Source organism: Vicugna pacos, chromosome 17 (assembly GCF_048564905.1).
Source record: "Vicugna pacos chromosome 17, VicPac4, whole genome shotgun sequence".
NCBI classification, from domain to species: Eukaryota; Metazoa; Chordata; class Mammalia; order Artiodactyla; family Camelidae; genus Vicugna; species Vicugna pacos.
In genome coordinates, this window is record NC_133003.1 from 35217045 (window position 1) to 35229600 (window position 12556).

The 12556-nt window shown below is 37.1% G+C and overlaps 1 protein-coding gene across 3 annotated transcripts in view; it reads right to left on the reverse strand.

The window, feature by feature from the left end:
- The window catches only part of LRIG1 (leucine rich repeats and immunoglobulin like domains 1), a 470674-nt gene that overhangs the window by 237904 nt on the left and 220214 nt on the right, over positions 1-12556 (reverse strand). For all 3 annotated transcript variants that reach the window (XM_072941642.1, XM_072941643.1, XM_072941641.1), the window contains exon 5: positions 5937-6054. The gene's annotated coding sequence lies outside the window, so the exon portion shown is untranslated. The remainder of the gene's footprint in view (positions 1-5936; positions 6055-12556) is intronic.

Genomic DNA, 12556 nt, shown 5'->3' on the forward strand with positions numbered 1-12556 from the left:
GAATTACGGAAACTGCTGGAACACAAACATCAGATGAAGGCAATTCTTATAAGAAGCTTGGTTTGATAACATAGAACACTTCCAATTCATACTCATGTTGTCTTTGGCTCATTGGAAATGGTATGGATACAAAACTTCAGCATTGTGACTGCCCTCAACGGTTTGGACATCTTGACTACTACCCAGCCAGTTGGGCCAAAATCAACTGAGAAATTATGCACATGGGTGTGATAGCAACATACCAAATGTTGACTGTCTGCAGCCAAGAGACAATAATGGAAAGCTCTGCTAATTAGGCCCTGTTTATATTTCCATTATAATAGTTAATTACCTGTTTTATTCGATGATATGCTTTATTAATTATCACTGGTGCATTTGTTTCTTAGCATATTTTAAGCATCTTACAATGCTTTCTCTATTTTCTGGGTGTTCTTACCAGCCAAGAGATTCTGTTTGTATTAGAAAAGCAACAGATACCTGGAACATGATGTGTAAATTACAGAAACTACACCCCCTACCCCCCCCCCCCGCCCCCAGGGATCTTTCTCTGAGAAACACGGTCATAGGCTGGTCGAATTTTAGTGTTAGAAGAGATGAAATTAAAAATATTATTAAGTGGAACAGTTCTCACTCCAGGAGTGGGGAGATTTCTTGGTGGAACACGAGAATTTTATGCTAGTTACAAGACAAAATTGGACATCAGCATCTGAGGCATTTGTGTAAGGCCACTACAGTTCAGGTCCTTAAAGCTTTTCATGTGTGGCTGCTATGACAACAGAATGCCTATAAAATTGTATTTCTCAGAAAAAAAAAAAAAGACACTGTTGGTTTCTATTGTGGTAAGTTCCAGGTTTTTGAAAGGGTGGTCGGTGGTTTGTAAGAGAATTAGGGCAATACCTCCAGCTCTGAATGGGAGAGACTGAAGTCCAGATGCAGACAAGGAATGATCATAGGATTCCCAAGTGTGGAAATGGTGAAGTTAGAACTGGAATTCCCATCTCCTGCTTCTTCCCACTGACCTCTACCCCATCTAGTCCATGCTGGAAAGGCAGGTGTGATGGTTACTTTAACGTGTCAACTTGACTGGGCCAAACGATGCCATGATGGCTGGGAAAACATTATTTCTGGGTGTGTTTGAGAGGGTGTCACGGCAGGAGATTAGCAGTTGAATCTGGAAATGGAGTGAAGGTTGTCTTCACCATTGCTGGTGAGCACAATCCGATCTGCTGAGGGCCTGAGCAGAACTAAAAAGCAGAGGAGAGACAAATGTTCTCTTTTTGCTTGAGCCCTGGGACACTGGCGAACTTATACCATCGGCTTCCCTGGTTCTTGGGCCTTTGAACTCGGAGTGAATTACACCGGCAGCTGTTCTGATTCTCTGCTGCAGACAGCAGATCATGGGAGTTTTCAGCCTCTGTAACCACACGGGCCAATTCCTATCAGAAATCTCATATATACTTATATATATCCTATTGGTTCTGTTTCTCTGGAGAACCCTGATGAATACAGCAGGATATCCTAGGCTCTGGGGTCACATAGACTTCACTTTGAAGCCTGAATCCACTTTATACTTCATTTGCCTCATCTGGGGAATGGATCACTGTACTGGGCTTGTTTTGATGGTTAAATGAGGAAGTGTACAGGAATTTTCCATTCAGTACTCGGCACATGGTGATCACCCAACAAATGTCAGCTGCTTTTAACAACACAGATCCAAGGCTGGCTGTGACTTTGGTGGTTTGTCCCAATCCCGGGAAAAAAGGCGCAGAATCCCTATAAACTGAAACATAATCCGTTTTCACCAGATTGTGATCTGTTTGCCCTTCAGACACTTGCTGCTGCTCAGTTTCAACTTAGACCCAGTCACAGCCATATTCAAACATCAAAGGCATGTGGATAATAACATACTCCCTTTTTGGTTGTTTTCCACATATGTGTATCTGACTGAATTAACTGGTTGGCTACTACCATATGGTATCCTGAGACTAACTGGGGTCAAACCTCTGAGGCTGTCCAGCAGGACAATTAGGATACAGCACTGCACTTCCATCCCATTGTGTGAATACTCTGGGCAAATCACTCAACCTCTCTGTGCCTCTGTTTCCTCATCTACAAAATGGGAATAAAAGAAGACCTACCTCTTATGTTGGGAGGATAAAATGAGATGCTGCACATAAAGTGCTCAGCCAAAGAAAACCCATCACGAGTCTTCAATGCTCGGGCCATAAGTATGATCTGTATTTCCCATGCCAATCCTACCATCTCATTGTGGAGCTTGGTTCTAATCAGGAACAGGATATACAAATATCACCTGCACTTTATGGAGTCATAAAGTTGTATTAACAGCATTAGGCAGGCTGAAAGGAGGCCCAGGCTTTCTTCTCTCCTGTAGCCTGACCATTTGTAGCCAAGCAGGTTGGGATGGGATGCGGGAAAAGACCTGTATCTAGAAGTCTCTGAGCCACTGAGTTTATAGGCTTGGATTTCTTACATAAACCAAGCTCTAGAGGATTAGAGCCTGAGGAAGAAGCGGTCTCTCTGGACTGTAATTTCCCATTCTCTCTGCTCTCAACCTTTCCTGGACTGGTGGTAAGAGATTTCCTGTTGTCTGATTGCTTAAGGGTAAAGATCTCCATTCTTCTTCGAGGTGCCTGTTCTAAAGATGAGGAGGATGAGAAAGAGTCAGATGTGTAAAGCAAAAAGTTCCAACCTATACTGTGTCTAAGGATCACAAAGTGAACTTGTTATGGTATGGAAGCCTGGCTCTTACCTCCAAATGTCTAGATTCAGTCAGCCCCACCCAGCAATCTGCACCTTTTCTAACAATTAGCCAAGGGGATTTGATGCAGAATCATTCCTGAACCTCACTGTAAGAAACATTGTTCTTACCTGTGCTCGCATCACTATTCTGATCAATATTCTGTTGCTCTGAAGCTTGTTGCTCAAGCAAGAAAATATTGGCTCTGGGTTTGCAGGGACTGCCTATGTTCAACCCATATTCAGTGCACCATCCATCCTCCCCAGCCAGGTCATTTCCTGAGATAGGCTTTAATATCAAGAAACACTTTCAAATCCCACTTTTAAAATCACTAACTTTTCAACCAAGAGAAGAAACTGAAAAAAAGCATCACATTTGAGAAAAAACATACCATTTAAGAAATGAAAAAGATCGTGATCTTCAGATGTCAAACTTACTGAGTTGGTCAGCTGAAGAACAAAAGGTATTTAAAACCTAGTGGCCAATTGGAGAAAATTCAATTTAGAATTGATTTCTACTATGTAGACTAAACATGGAAGGAGGTAGCCTGGTGTAACAGAGAGAAGAGATATTTCTATTGGAAGACTTTGGTTTGAATCCTGGCTCCCTCAGTCCAGCTATGTGATCTTAACCTCTTTGAGGCTGGTTTCCCGATGGGAATAAGGGTGTGGTCAACATTAGTGATACTGTATATAACCTGCTTAGCCCACTTATTAGTACTAGTCATGATCACTGCTACTGTCATTTATCTTTTCTCACCTTCAATCAATAAGATGAGGAATATGATGGTACTACAACTTTGTTGTAAGGGTTATTCAGTTACATAATTCATAGGCTAAACATTTAGTGCATACGATACACCAGGTATTGCTCTAGGTACTTTACATGTATTAACTTATTTAATCTCCACAACAACGCTATGAGGTTCTTCCCATTTTACAGATGAGGAAACTGAGGCTTAGAAAGATCAAGTATATTACTCAAGCTATAAGGAGGTGAAGCTGGCCTAGTAAAGGTGAAGAGCTCAGCTCAGTACCTGTCCCACAGTAGTCTCAATAATGGGTAGGATTCGTGGTGTCGTATGCAGAGAGGACCTTTCCTAAGGGCTGCCTTGGGAGTATCAGAATCATGCCTGGCTGGAGATTCCACCCTGGTCACCATGTTAGTACTGATGGAAGTTCATTCTTTCATGGAGATGGGTTCAGGGTTGCCCTGGCAGACAAAAAGAAATCTCTGAGCTACAAGCTGCAAACAGGAGTGGACATATATTTAAATAGGGGTTGAGTCACATTCATCCCATGTGGTCCCCAAATTAATGATACCTGTCCACAAAGAAACTGAATTAACTGTCACACTTAGAAAATCTCCTTTTTAGTCCTGAGAGAATGATTATGCTGCAAAGAAGCAGTTCTTAAGTCTGGCTAGAAAAAAAGAAATCTTCTCTTGTAAGTTATATTTTGATGGGCCAGCATAAGGCACAATAAAGACAGTGATATTTAAATTGATCAGGGACAGATGTTTAACATATTTTATGTAAGAGTTGTAGACACAGTTAACTGCCAAAACAGACTGTTTCCTGAAACACTGGACAGATGAAACTAAGAAGATGTACTCCTGAGGAGTTTAAACTCCTCAAAGTGACCCTAATTAAAAAAAAAAAGTTAGCTTTGATCAAAGCACTTCAGTGATTTTTAAGTCTTTTGTTTCTGTACTTGGTTCACTTTGTCACGGCTACAAAGGTATTTGGGACGCAAAATTTCTCTCTTCCTCTCCTTCTCTCTCTCTGTATGTGTTACACATGTGTGAGTATTCCTAGTTTCAAAAGCATGCTTTGTTTTATTTTCTTTCTATCATTCACTGTGGGAAAATTGAATGTGCTGTACACATTGTTGGCTGTCTCCCCAGCATGTGCTCCCGTCCCCTCTCCTCAACAGTCCCTGATTTTCATTTAGGGATGTGGGGATCCAGGGATGTCGATCCCACTTTCAGCGCCAAATCTTGTCACTATTCTGCTGGAAAGCCTTTGATTGTTCCTTTTCTTACTCAGAGCAAAAACCCCCAAAGTCTTTCCATTGGGCTGCAAGACTTGATACAGTCCCACCCTATTACCTCAACCTCATCTCCTACAGCTACCCGCCGCCCTCTCTCTGCCCCTTAACACTGACCCCTTGGTCTTCCTTAAACACACCCCAGGCACTTCTATGTCTCTAATAAGCTCCCACCTCTAGGTCTTCTTTAACTCTCTGATCTATGACAATAAAGCAAGTGAAGATCGACTGAGTTGAACAATTTCTCCCCAATCCTGCATTTTTGTTCACATTAAAAAAAAAAAAAACCTCCAAAAAATAAGATTAATTTTAAGCATTCACCATTAAATGCTTCAAGAGGATTGTTCACCAACATTCTGCCCTGGTAAGAATTTAAGAGGATGTGTATGAAGTCTTTCTTCTTGTTTTCCTAAAGAACAATATGCAATTCAGTTGCGGAGAGAAGGCTTTGTTGAAAGCAATTGAAAAAGTTATTTACTGGGCGGGGTTTCGGTCTTGCTGCGTTTACATGGCATTGGCTATTCAGCGGATATTCACTTAATAAAACTTAAAAATAAAAACATCTGGAAAGGGTGCCCACCGATGCCTGCTTCACCATTTCAGCTTTCTGGCTTGGCTCAAGTAATTTTAATAAACTATGTTAACTCTACTTGGGTCTTGAAAGAATTCATATTCTATAATCTGGCCCTCTCAACTGCTCCAAGTTTTGGAAATAAGCCCATGAATTTAATGAAATACTTAAAATAATACTCCAAGAGACTTACATCTTGATAATTATGCAAGGAGTTGTACTTCAGGTATATGACATGTTTCTAAAATGATGCATTTTGCCTAGAGTCCTGATTGTTGCACTTGAAATGAGCTATGGTTACCAGGATCAAATTTAAACAGAGTTCGCAATTCACAGATGACCCAAAGTGAAATTCATGCAACTAACGGGGGGGGGGGGGGGGGGGGGAGGGATGGTGCTGCCACTCTCTTGAGTTTGCCTTATAATGACTCTGTTTAATTTCCTGTTTTAAAGAGAGAACTTGAATGGAATTTCTTCTTAAGGGATGGTTTGGTTTAAACCTGATCCTCTCAAATGCTTTCCTAAATCCCTCCTTTGAGGATTTGGACTCCGGACTCACCTGAAGGTATCATTTCAGTTCTTGGATGAGAGACACGCTCTTCATCATTCCAGAGCAACCCGAGAAAGTCCTTTTCTGCCACAAATGGCACCAGCAAGTGTACAAAGCTCACTTTGTTCTGTGGGAAATGAAAATGTATTTTTAACAGTGCATCTTTGGACTGAGATAGAAAGAGCCTCCACCTGGACATTAACGCAAGTCTGAATCACTAACGTTCTCAACAGCAGTCACCATTGCTGTTAACACAGTTGGTGTTCAATGTCTCTGGGTCTTGTTTCATTCAATAACACAGTATCTGCATTTGCTAGCACTCCTCATCTGGACTTTTTGCTATTAAACTCAGTTAGGAAAACTAGAGTCAAATCATAGAGTCTAAAGTCAAGGCTTTCATACTTCTTTCGCCATGGGAGGTTAGTGGAGCAAAAGATCTCCCAGCCGATCCAACCAGGCTCTTAACCCACCTTCCACTGAAAAGACGGTTCAGTGATAACAATGAAGGGTCAGTGTCTAAGCAAATTCTTTGGGATTGTGTATGTGTTGGTTTTAGTAATTCAGTGAGGAAGACTCATTTCGAACCACAACACAAAAGATACGTACAAGTGGAGTTACTGGAAAGTTACAGGCTAGACATACTGCTTATACTATTAGGAATTCCTAAGCAAAGTCAAATTAAGCCAGCAACCCCCACAAACTCAATTAATCTTGTGAGGCTAAACCAAGAGTAGTTTAAGATAAAAAAAAACACCACTAGGAGAAATTGAAAATTATAGGCAGGTAAGATAACACAGTATAATGTATTCTATTCCCACAGCTCGGGGGTTCTACGATCAGAACTGCAAGTGAAACCCTGCATGGCAGGCAGCTTTCCTAGAATTCAGAATTAAAAGCCAGAGTAATCTAGTTCTAATGAATGAATATCAAGTTCTAAGAAGTCTGAATAACTAACTTTTTAAGTTACTATGAAGTAGCCCTTAACCATACATTAAAATAACAGTCCATGGAATTACAAATCATTTGGCCAGAAGCATCCTTCACTGCCCACCCCCAAATTTATTAAAAGAATTTAACTTTCTATTTTGTGATAACCGTAGATTTGCATGCAGCTGAAAGAAATAGCATGGAGAGGTCCAATGAACCCTTTACCCAGTTTCTCCCAGTGGTAATATGTTGTAAAACAATAGTGCAATGCCACAACCAAAATTTTGACACTGATACAATCAAGATACAGTGCATTTCCATCAACACAAGAATCTCTCATGTTGTCCTTTTATAGCCATATCCACTTGTCTCCCACCACCATCCTCTCCTTCCACCTGGGCAACCAATAACCTGGTCTCCATTTCTACAATTTTCTCATTTCAAGAATGTTAATCAGTACAATAGTGCAATATGTAACCTTTTGGGAAACTGCCAAATTGTTATCCAGAATGACACTGTACCATTTTACATTCTCACCAGAAATGTATGAATGGTCCATTTTCTTTACACCCACTGCAGTATTTGGTCTCTCTTTTTTTTTTTTTAACATTTTTTATTGATTTATAATCATTTTACAATGTTGTCAAATTCCAGTTTGGTCTTTATTTTTAATTGTAGCCATTCTGATAGGTGTATAGTGATACTTTATCATGGTTTTAATTTGCATTTTTCTAATGGTCGATGACTTGAACATCTTTTCATGCATTTGTTGCCATCAATATATCCTCTTCAGGGAAATGTCTTTTGCTCATTTTCTAATTGGCTTTTTTTATTACTGAGTTTGAGAATTCTTTTATAGTCCAGAAACTATTACTTTTAATTGGTGGATATAGACAATTTATATTTAAAGAAATTATATGTTAGGGCTTAAGTCTGTCATTTAAATTTTTTTCTGTGATTTTGATATCTTCATTTTCTTTTTCTTGACTTTTATGAGTTACTTGAATATTTTTCAGAATTTCATTTTGATTTTAATAGTTATTTAAACTGCTGCCTTAGGTATTACAATTACATATACACAACTTCCCATTCTACTGGTGTCATCATTATACCAGTTTAAGTGGAGTGCAGGAACCTCATCTCTCTTTACGTCCTGTTAGCCTGTTCCCTTTTTACAATATATGTGACTTAAAATAGTTCCTCTCCATATACTTAGAACTCCATCAGACATTATTATAGTTTTTTTTTGTTTCTATCATTAAACATAATTTAGAAAACTCAAAAGGAGAAGGAAAGTCTTTTGTATTTACCTACATTTTTGCTTATAGTCTTTTTTTCTTTCCTGATGTTCTGAGTTTATTATTTTCTTTCTCTTTAGAGAACTTTACTTAGCCATTATTTTAAGTCACAAATTCTCTTTGTTAAGAGAATTGTCTTGATGTCCTTTTTATTGCTGAATAGATTATAAGATTCTGAGTAAACAGTTCTTTTCTTTCAGTACTTGAAAAATGTTGTTTCACTTCCTTCTTGCCTCTGTGGTTTCTGATGAGAAATACAGTGTCATTCAAATTGTTTTTCCCCCATAGGTATCATTTCTCTCTTGTTAATTTCATGACTATTTGAGTTTAATTGTCAGAATTTGGACCATGGTGTATCTTGTGAATTGTGGGGGGTTTATCTTGTTCAGAGTTTGCTTAGGTTCTTGAGTCTGTAGGTTTATTTGTTTAGCCAGTTTGGGAAGTTTTCAGCCATTAATTCTTCCAAGTACTTTTTAGCCCTTACTTTTCCTTTGATGAAATGAACGTTGTATTACCATAGATTTCTGAAGCTCTGCTCATTTCTGTCGGTCTATTTTCTCTCGTTTGTTCAGATTGGTTAATTTCTATTATTCCATCTTCCAGTTTACGGATTCTTTCCTCTGTCCCTTCCATTTTGCTGTTGAGTTTTAAATATCTGATTAATGTGTTCTGCAGTTCTAAAATTTCCATTTGACCCTTCGTGTGTGTGTGTGTGTGTGTGTATTTTTTTTTTTGCTGAGACTTTCTATTTATAAAATTTGTTTTAATTTTGTTCATGATTGCTCATTGAAGCATTTTTATGATGGTTGCTTTAAATGCTTTATCAGATAAATCCAACACCACTACCATCTTTGTATTAACATATGTTGAGTGTCTTCATTGTTTGAGATCTCCCTGGTTCTTGGTATGATGACTGGTTTATGATTAGACATGGATATTTGGGTATTATGAGACTCCAAATCTTATTTAAAGCTTCCGTTTTGGCTGGCTTCTTCTGACAGTATAGCGCTTCCCCTTTATCTGCCACAAAGCCTTTGGGATTCATCCATGCTATTCTATATATAAACAGTTCATTCTTTAAGTAAAAACCACTGAGTAGTATTTCACTCTAGATATATATCTGTTTATTTACTCATTTCTTGTTGAAGGAAACCTAGTTTCAAGCTTTTTGGTGATTATGAATAGAGCTCCTATAAACATCAATATTTTATAGTTTTCAACAAACAGATCCCATTCATATTTTATTAAATAACATCTATATTTGGAGCCACTGTAAATGGTACTTAATTTTTTTTTTTTAGTTTCAATTTTGCATTGCCAGTATATAGTTTGATTTTCTTATATTGTTACACTGCAGTGTTGTTAAACTCATTTATTAGGTGCAGGAGTTTTTGTATAGATTTTTTTTGTAACTTTCTACATAGACAATCATGTCATTTGCATATAGGGACAGTTTTATTTTTTCCTTTCCCATGTGCATGCCTTTTCCCTTTTATTGTCTTCTTGTATTGGGTAGGGCTTTCAGTATGATGTTGAATAGGGGTGGTAAGAGTGGACATTCTTGCCCTATTCCTGATCTTAGAGGAAATATTCAGTCTTTCACCAGTAAATGTGATATTGGCTGAAGGTTTTTGTTGTAGATGCCTTTATAATGTTGAGAAAGATCCGTTTTATTCCTAGATTGTTTTATAATGTTGAACTTTTTGTATCAATTAAAATGATTATGTCATTTTTCTTCATTAGACTGCTAACATGGTAGGTTACAGTGACTCACATTCAAATACTAAACCAGTGTTGTATTCCTGAGATAAATCCCATTTGTTCATGGCATGTTATCATTTTACACAGCGTTGGATTCAATTTGCTAATATTTTGTTGAGGATTTTTTATCTATGTCCTTGATACTGGCCTACAGTTTTCTGTTTTGGGAACTGCCTGTTTAGTTTTGCCACCAGGTTGACACTGGTCTGATTAAATGAGTGAGTAAGTGTTCTCTCTTCCTCTATTTTTCTGTAAGAGACTGTGTGGAATTGGTGTTAAATCTTCAAATGTTTGGTGGAATTTGCCAGTCAAACAGATGAGACTGGAGATTTCTTTTTTATAATCTATTTTAAATACAAATTCAGTTTGTTTAACAGTTTTAGGACTGCTCACATTATCTATTTCATCTTGGTAAGTTTGATAGCTTATGGTTTTCAAGGAATTGGTCCATTACTTCTAAGTTGCTGAATTTATATGTAAAGATTTTTGGTGCCATTCTATTATCCTTTCAGTGTTTGTGGAGTCCACACTGATAATCCTCCTCTCATTCCTGATATTGCTGGTCTGTTCTCATTTTTTTTTTCTTTGTCAGTCTTGCTAGAGAATGATTAATTTTTACTGCTCTTTAGAAAAAAACAGCATTTGGTTTTATCGTTTTTCTGTATTGTTTTTCCATTTTCTATTTTATCAATTTCTGCTCTTACGTTTATAACTTATTTCCTTTTCCTTGCTTTGGATTTGTTTTGCCTTTCTATTTTCAGTTTCTTATTGTGGAAACTTAAGAGTACTGGTTAAAAACTTCTCTTCTTCCCTAATATAAGTATTTAATGCTACAGGTTTCCCTTTAAGGACCACTTTAACTGCATTCCACAATTTTTAAAATGTTTTATTTCATTTGCTTTCAGTTTGAAATATTTTCTAATTTCCCTTGAGACTTCCTTTTTGACTTATGGATTATTTAGAATAGAGTGGTTTAATTTCCAAATATTTGGAGAGTTTTTCTGCTGTTTTTCTTTTAATGATTTCTAGTTTAATTTCATCATCTATTTCCCTACCTTTATTTGGGGGGGGGTTATCTAAACATCTTCAGCATTCCACTTAAGTTTATCTCTGTGATTCTGATTATATCTCTTAACATAGATTTAAAGTGATAGCTCTAATGATTAAAGTATATGCATACTTGATGTCCCACACTTTATTTAGAAGTAATATTTTAATACTTCTTGAAGTGAAATGTGGAAACTTTACAACTATGTAGGTGTTATTATATCTACCCTTTATATTATAGTTGTGTTAGTTATCATATCATATACATTAAAAACCCTACTTATGATGTTGCAACTTTTGCTTTCAGTCATCAAGTATATTTTAAAGAACCCAGTTGAGAGTTCTTTATATTTACCAGATACTTACTATTTTTATTGCTTTTCCTTCACTCCTGATGTTTCAATTTTTTCTTCTAGTGTCATTTCCCCTCTGGTGAAGAATCTCCTTTGGCAATTATTTTAGGGCAGATGTGCTGGCAATGGATTCTTTTATTTTTCCTTCACTGAGAGTATCTTTATGTTACCCTCATTCCTCAAGGATTTTTTCCCACTGGATATAGAATTCTCGGTTAGCAGTTCTTTACTTTCAGCACTTTAAAAACATGTTACTTTATTCTTGCCTCCATGGTATTCTGATGAGAAATCAGTAGTCATGTGACTCATTGTTGTCCTCTAGGTAATGTACTGTTTTTCTCTGGCTGCCTTCAAGAAATTTTCATTGTCTTCAGTGTAGTAATTTGGTTATGTTTAGTCTTGAATTTCTTTGGCTTTCTCTAGTTTGAGTCTTGACAAGCTTCTTGAATCTGTAGATAAATGTCTTTTGCCAAACTTGGGAAGTTTTCAGCTACTGTTTCTTCAAATATTTATTCAGCACTGTACTCCTCCTTCTCTTCTCCTGGGACTCTGATGACATAAATGTTAGACCTTTTTTGTTAGTGATCCATATGTCCCTGAAGTGTTGTTCATTTTTAAAAAATTTTTTTCTACTGTTTTTCGTAATTTCTATTGACCTATCTTCAAGTTCGCTGTTTTTTCTGTCATTGTCAATCTGCTATTGATCTATATAAGGAGTTTTGTTTTTTTATCTTGGTTATTGCATGTTTCAGTTCTAAAATTTCTATTTGGTTCTTTTTTTATACTTTCTATTTCTTTGCTAAGACATTGTATTTTTTTCATTTATTTCAAAAGTGTTTGTGATTGCTTGTTGGAATATTTATATAATAGCCTCTACTGAAGTCTTAGTCAGATAATTCCATTATCTGTGTCATTGTGGTGTTGATGTCTGTTGATTGCCTTTTCCATGCAGTTTGAGGTTTTTCTCATTTCTTGTATGTACAGTAATTTGAATGTATTTCGAGCATTTTAAATATTATACTGTGTCATTTAAACTGCTGATATTTTTCTTTTAGTAGGCAATAATCAAAGTGGTTAGGTTCAGACCACAAGTTCCAATCTATGATACTGTTTCCAATATTAGTTCATCTTTTAAAGCCTTTGCAGTGCTGTTAGGATCTGTCCGACATTCATGTCACTCAGTGGTTAACTTTAGACCTTGGCCATGGTCTATCTGTTAGTTCAGTTATCAGTCTTTGGTTTG